This window comes from Lactuca saligna, chromosome 2 (assembly GCF_052625555.1).
Source record: "Lactuca saligna cultivar CGN05327 chromosome 2, ASM5262555v1, whole genome shotgun sequence".
Classification (NCBI taxonomy): Eukaryota; Viridiplantae; Streptophyta; class Magnoliopsida; order Asterales; family Asteraceae; genus Lactuca; species Lactuca saligna.
The window spans coordinates 51,337,298-51,345,138 of NC_136418.1; the positions used below are offsets into that span (position 1 = coordinate 51,337,298).

General features: G+C 35.5%; 1 non-coding gene across 1 annotated transcript; it reads left to right on the forward strand.

Annotated features, from left to right (window-relative positions):
• Positions 1–835: 835 nt before the first annotated feature.
• Positions 836–942, forward strand: LOC145033166 (small nucleolar RNA R71). The gene has a single exon (XR_013677404.1). It is a non-coding gene; the product is annotated as a small nucleolar RNA R71 (small nucleolar RNA).
• Positions 943–7,841: the final 6,899 nt, after the last annotated feature.

Consider the following 7,841-nt stretch of genomic DNA (forward strand, 5'->3'; position numbering starts at 1 on the left):
TTGTTCTTCCGTTCCTTCCTTCTGTGATTCCTTGGTTGCTTCAGTTCGAATGGGGGCCAGGGGAGTGATGATCTTCCCACTTCTTGTTGTAACAATATTTACTTGTGCGCCTCGTGGGTTGTTCTCGGTTTTGCTAGGAAGCTCACCCGGTGACCTTTGGTTTAGTTGTTGAGCAAGTTGCCCAAGCTACGTTTCTATGTTGTGGATGGATGCTTGCTGGTTCCTGAGCATTGTTCTTGTTTCTTGGATAGCAGCATCATGGTCACTATGTCTTTTCTCAGAAGCGGCCACAAATTTAGTAAGCATATCTTCAAAGCTTGGCTTCCTCTCTTGCACCGGCTCCTCCTTTTCGTAAAAGCCTCTCCCTTTTTGTCTATACTTCTCCTCCTTGGCCTTCTTGTACTCTTCGTAAGGAAGCCACTCTTTCTTTTGTTTGCGCCAGTCCTCATCATATCGGTCACCGCTTGAATAACATGCTTGTGCCATTTTGTTGCCATTCTCATCCAAATCGCAATCTCTAGTGAGGTGAGGTCCATTGCAGTTTTCACAACCCACCCGTATAGCATGGATAGTTTGATCCATTTTGTCCATTCTCTTATCCATGGTTTTTAGCATGGCCATGACCGCAGATAAATCTTCAGTAGCAGCGTACGCGGCTCCCCTCGTGACATCATTCCTAGGGTTGTGGTATTCTCTAGAGTGTTTAGATAATTCTTCAATCAATTCTTTAATCACCGGGGGTGGCTTCTTTGTAAGTGGGCCTTGTGAGTCTAGCAACTGTCGGGTTGTGACATTGACTCCATCATAAAAGATGGAAACTTCGTGCTGGCTGTTTAGATCATGGTGTGGGAAATTTATTAGCAGACTTTTGTACCTCTCCCATGCTTCATATAAAGACTCTCCAGCTTGTTGTTCAAAGTTTGCAATGGCCTTCTTCAGTTTGGCTATCTTGGATGGTGGGCAAAAGTGATCAATAAATTCTTCCTTCATTCTGGCCCAAGTAGTGACTGATCCGGGGGGAAGTGACTGGATCCAGTCTTTAGCAGCACCCTTGAAGGTTACCGGAAGCATACGAAGTAGTTGAGTTTCGCGGGTTACATTTGGAATGTTGAAGTAATCAGCAACATCATTTACTTCATCCAAATGTTTGTAGGCATCTTCATGATCTTTCCCATAGAAAGGTATTTCCTTGAGTGAAGCTAGGATATGACCTTTTAGCTCGAAGGTAGCAGTCGCGGGAATTGCGGGTTCCACAAGTCCCGGGCCATGGTCGTCGCGCATCCTCTTCTTCCATTCTCCCATGGGGATTTCATCAATGTTAGCCATAGTGAATGCTAACTCTTCCTCCGATTCGGTTTCTTGCTCGTACGTTGCCTCCTCTTCTTCCTCGGTCTCGTATCCAATATCTTCTTGAATTGGCTCCTTAATTATCAAAGAAGCGCTAGAAGCTCCTGATTTACTAATCTTCTTTTTCCCAAAAACAGTCTTCAAGTTGGACAATGGTGATTTCTTTGGTGTGCTTGAACTCTCCACGTCCTTCCCTTTGTTTCTTTTCAATGCGGATTCGGGGTCTTCAAATGGGGGTACCAGTCGTGTGTTTGCTCCTCTGGTCATGAAAGTCCTGAAATCAATCAAATAAAAAACGTAAAAAGAACAAAAAGATTGTAAAAATAAAAAAAATATTGATGACTAAACTGCTACTCGCCGAGTAGGTGCGATTGCACTCGGCGAGTATCAGTGATATTTCAAAAAAATTTCTAAGTTTTAAACTAACTAAAACAGATACTAAAACCTAATTACCAGTTACTAAATTTCAATAAATGAACTTTATGCAAGTAAACTCACAAAAAGGATCGAAAAAATTAGGAATTAGCTTAATTATTTAGAACCGTTCCCCGGCAACGGCGCCAAAAACTTCATGTGTGTAAATCCAACTAGTTTTATCCCTACTTTTTATTAATAATTTGAGCACACAAAGGCAGTGAACCTGTCTTTAAGTGGTATAGATTGATAAGTGAGGTATCGAACTCAGGGAACGGAAAATTAAACTAATAGCTAATTTTAACTAAAACAAATAATAAAAGTAAAGGGTTTTTCTCTAGTTTTGCAAGACTAGAAACTTAGACAAACTAAATTAACTAATTAACGAAAGCAACAACTATTCACCAAATTTGATAAAGATGTTTCTATTTAGGTTCAACCAATTCACTCCTATGGTTATTTAAGTTAAGGTGGATTAATTGCTATTGGTTACCAATTATAATAGTTAGGTTCATATTCAGTACTCCTAACCTTTAGACAATTAACTAATTTAAGCGTTGATCAAGTGTTTAAACTAATTAATTCCCTAGATTAATTATTTGGATTAAATAAGATTTGTAATGGCTAATTAAGTTATTAATTCAATTAACCTCTTGTTGATGGTTTCTCAAACAAGCTCACACATTAATCTTCCTATTTTCTTATTAATCTTAGTTTCATAATCATTACTTCTAAGCATATGGTTTAGCATTCACATGGACATATGAGGTTAACAATTAAGTGATGTTCATGCAACCTAATTGCTTCTAAAGGCTTAACCATCAAGTAGAAATGCTTCTAAGGGTCTTGTAAAGCATCAAAACATCAAGTGGTCAAGGGGATATGAGCTTACGGCCATAAACTCATGAGCTTACGGCTGTAAACTCATGAGTTTACGACTGTAAACACATTTGTTGAGTGCTTAAGAACCGTAAACTCCCTTAGGGAGTTTTCCTTGAAACCTACACTTACGAGCTATGCCCTACAACACTTGGTTGCAACCCTTGAAATCTTTGACACTTGAAACAAAGTGTTACCATGTTCTAGAGTGTCTTAACTTAATTTATTAGAGATAAAGGGCATAATTAGTTATTTATATATTTATTATATGATAACTAGGCTCGTTGTGTGTGTACAAGTCTCCATCTGTCACCTAGCATCGTATCTGACACTTCAATCCAATCCACTCACTACAGGTGAGTTCATACCCCTTTAATTAACTTTTTAAATGTTTTAAATGTTTATAAATGCTTTTATGGGGGGGGGATACAAGTAAAGTTACGATATTTATTATCTCAATCACATGTGGTTAATAACTATCAACAAGTGAATCTCTTACTTTCAACTGTTTTACTAAACTGTTTTACTTCAAATTGTCTTAAAAACTCTTTTACATATCAAATGCTTTTACGAAACTTCTTTTATACTTTTATATTGTAAATTGCATGCCTAGATATGTATAGTTATATAAGTAATGTTTGAAGGACTTAGGAAGGCTAACCCGACTTATTTCCTTTTCCCCGTTGGGATGTGGTCTGGTAGGATATCAGGTATCTATCCGAAGTTCGTTTAACTATTAGTTATATATCATGTGTACATATATAGTCATAAATGTTCTTCCAGTCAATTCCATACCCTAGGTAGCAGGGGTATACTCCCATGTTCATACGTACAGGTTATATTACTAGTAAGCTCCAATAGGCATAATTTAGGGTCTTACTAATACTAATACTAGAACAATGAATCATACAAAGAGTAAGTTCATACATGAGTCATAACTTATAGTGATGAGAAACAAACATAATACATAGTGATGAGAAACAAACATATTACATAGTGATGAGAAACAAACATAATACATAGTGATGAGAAACAAACATACAAGCTAGACAGAGGAAGAACACACAATACAGCTAGCACATACATTACTTATACTTTCCATTCAGTTATGTGAGCCATTAAACGGGTCATGGCACTACCTGTCATGACCATTTTTGTATCCAAATTCTCCTTAATTGGGGAGCGTATGAGTTTGTGTATAGATCTCTATTGGATTGACTATCCTACACCTTGCTGCTCGCTACAGTGGGACTTTCAAGTGTACAGGTGCCAAATGTCATTTTTTACAGCATCTTACATCGTCGTTATACTATTGAGTCGGTAGCAGGGTATAGGCCGATCACATGGTACTTTAAATAACAATTGGTTTAAGGTAGTTAGTACAACAGTAGTTACTTAATACAACACTACAGTATTATAATATATTTCCCTTTACATTCACTTCGTGAACATTCACACGATGCATGGTAATGCAAAAGCTATATTTTTGGTTAATGATAGTAGGATTTGGGAAATTACACACTCTTAGAAGAGACACACACAGTTACTAGATGCCTTGGTAGAAGGCTACTCTTAGTAGGAAACATAGGATTTTGTAGGATAGCTCAAACAAATACAAACTTTACAAAACTTATACATTACATCTTAAAAACATCTTACAAATGCTTTCATACAAAATCAGACACTAATATACTTATGACCTCACCATCTTTAAAGCTGATGCTCGCTTTCAAAATAACTTGTATTCTCAGGTCACCAGTAGATAGGTACTGGTGCCAGATTTTGAGAAGATGGAGCTTGTTCAAGACTCCTATTTTATTTTGATGTACTTTTTGGTGTCTATATAAGTTGACAGAACACACTTGTATGAAATTATATTATTAATGCAATGGATGATGTTGTTGCTTGTTTACTACTTTGCATTGTTGTGATATTATACATGACGTCCTCCACCTCCGAACGATTCCACCGTTCCTGGTTTTTGGGGTGTGACACAATCTTTGGTAAACCTTAGACTGTCCTTGAAAATTATTTAACAACTTTAGTCATATCTAATTCTGGTCCTTTTTCCCTCTTAATGCGCTAGACATTTGGAAAATCAGAAACGAGTGAATATTATAGCATATGTGATCAATCCTATACCTGAAGCATATGGGATTCGATACATAAAGTCTTACAGAATGACATGTCACTTAATCAGTCTTTTGCTATATTATATATATATATATGCATATATATATATATATATATATATATATATATATATATATTGAATTTCCTATGTCGAATCAGCATGAAATTCATATAAGTTCACGACTATGTTCCATTAATACTTCGATCTAAACGTTTAGATTCAAAATAAAGTATAATTATCCTCTCCCTTAAACCTTACTATAGCGAAACAACTTTTCAAACTCTGCAACTTTGCAAATTAAAACTTTGTTTCCTATACATAGCATTGCTAACTTACAATACATATTGTAATGATTATGCTCCCACTAGCATAACAATCATGTTTTTACTAGCATAAGAATTATGCTCCCACTAGTTTTGACATGTACCTAGAAATCAGTTGGACTTCTAGAAATCAATACTTATTGACATTCCTACTAAATTTTAGATTTCTAATATGTGGTTCTTCGATAAGTCTATACCTAGACTTCTCAAACTTAAACACCTTTCATTAAATAACTTATGTGTGTGTCTAAACCTTTTCATAACTTAAAGCGATAAGTCCAAAATGTTCAAACTATTTTCCATTTCTCACAATTCAATCTATGTAAAGAGATGCCGTAATCATACTCGAATTTGATAACTCAATTATCACAACTGATAACTTTAATCCTTTAAAATCTACCAGTGGAAGCGTTTCCTCACAATCATTTTTATGAAGCAGAGAGAAACCTATTACCACTTAGAATTAAGGTGTATGTTCCTATCAATGTGAATTTGTCTCTAACCACTATCATAAGACAAGGTTTTTTAACAAATTCAAACTCATATGGATTGAACATGCTTAATCACAATTTCTTGCCATCCAGCAGCACAAGGGCCCAACAAATGAGAACTCACAGAACTCACATACATACTCAACTTAAAAAGAATGGCACAGAAACAAGAATATGTTAACATGATAGGTTGTCATCCTCAAGTCATGTGTTAGTGATCACTAAAAAGTTTATTATTCTTTAGTTCCTGAAACTATTCAAGGTAACTTAACAGTCCTACTGACCTCTTGACATATAAGATTTTCTGTCAAGGAACATTCCTTGACAAACAAATATTCAAGAGTTAGTGTGGGTTCTTATCAAGAAAACACTTCATATAATTGGTCTCAGTTGGTCTTTGTTTAAACCATAACATCACAACTACCGATTTCGAATATGCAAGAGTATGAAAATATTTCTACTCCACATTTTATGAGGTGATGTAAACCTACTTAGAATATGTTACTCAAGGTACAACTTGGAGTATCTAGAGTGTAACTCTAAAATTTGATTTTGGAACGAATTATGACTCATTTTCTTGATTTAACCATTTCAACAATACTTGATTCCTCTTCCCAGTCATAGATATGCACTAAGGTGTCCTTAGAGGATCAATTGTGACATGGTTCCATAATCACTATGATGATCATAAAACATGATACTAAAGTACTCTCATTTCCTTTCAGATTGAAGAAAGTTTTATCTTTCTGCCTAATTGATTCTTCTTATTCGTTCTGTTACACTTTGAAACTTTTTAATGTATCAAAATTACAGTTAATCTTGTATGTATAATCATATTTACTGAACAAATAGTAAATCATGACAAATAGACTTTGTCGTCCTTTATGGTGGATCTGACCGGTTTACATCAATGTGTTACTAGATCCTTTAGTCTTTCACTTGACTCGCATACATATCTGAACAATGAATTTAGTCTTAATTTCCCAAAGATCAGGATTCCTATACATCACAAAGTTCAAATCGTATGATTCCAAGTATCTGTCCAACTTGAAACATAGGTGATGAGAATGCTTCCTCATTTAGTAAATTATAACACTACCACAAACAATATAACTGATGGGTTTTGAGCATTCTAACAGTCTTAGGGTGTACATGCAACCCTAGAAACTTTGGATCTATGTTTTCTCTAATACACATGCAAATTTGATTTTTCAAAGGTTTACTTCCTAACTAGCATGGCATGGGGAACATGTGATATAAAACTAGTAGAAGTAAATACCTTTGTTGTTGCTTGGATTCCTTGAAGACTTTGTGAGCCTAGCACCCCAAATGTTGTGCCTCAATTGCTTCACACAACACCACAAGACTTGGAATAACTTTAGGGAATATACTTGCACTCCAAATCGGTTATGCCCTCTTAGAACTCACTAGTAGTCCGATTTTGCTACCTATATGGCTCCTTTTATAGTGTTGTGACAATTAGGGTTTACGCATGAATGCCCTTAATTGTCATGACTCTTCATTTCTAATGATCCATGGGTTTGTAACTCCCATGAGCTATCCATGGAGCTCCAAATAGTTATAACCCAACTCCATAAACCATGGATCATAAATCCACCATAAAGTATTAGATGATTGTTATAATCAACCCTATATATTTAATTAGTCTCATTTTGATCACCAAATTAATTCTAAATTAATACTTGTTCAACACTAATTAGATAATACTATTATTAATATATTAGAACTAATAATATATTAATAATCACAAGTATCCTTTCTCTCATTTAGTCTATCCAAGTATTGCAATGCTATGCAACCCAAATGGACCATGTCGGGTCGGGTCAAGTACATACCAAATGAAGTTATGGACTTAGACACTATATCCAACAGTCTCCCAATTGGATAAGTCTAATAACTATATTTGCAGATATGACTTTCAGGATCCGACTTGCAATCGTAGCTCTTTCAAAGTCTCTCGGAACTGAGTGATAATGATACGCCATTTAAGATAAGTGATCATATAATCCTCTGCTCTCAAGATATCAGCCGGACAAACACATGGAACATGGACTTACTTATTGTCCAACATTTGTTTCTCGATCTCTGATTTGTTTCGACATAGAAGTATATTGAACACATCAATTAGGTTCTGACGAGGCCCAGTACATAAGTCAAAACCAAATCATCGAGGGGCCCAAATATCGCTTCTATTTCTAGAAGGAACAAATAAACTTCGACTCATATGCTTGT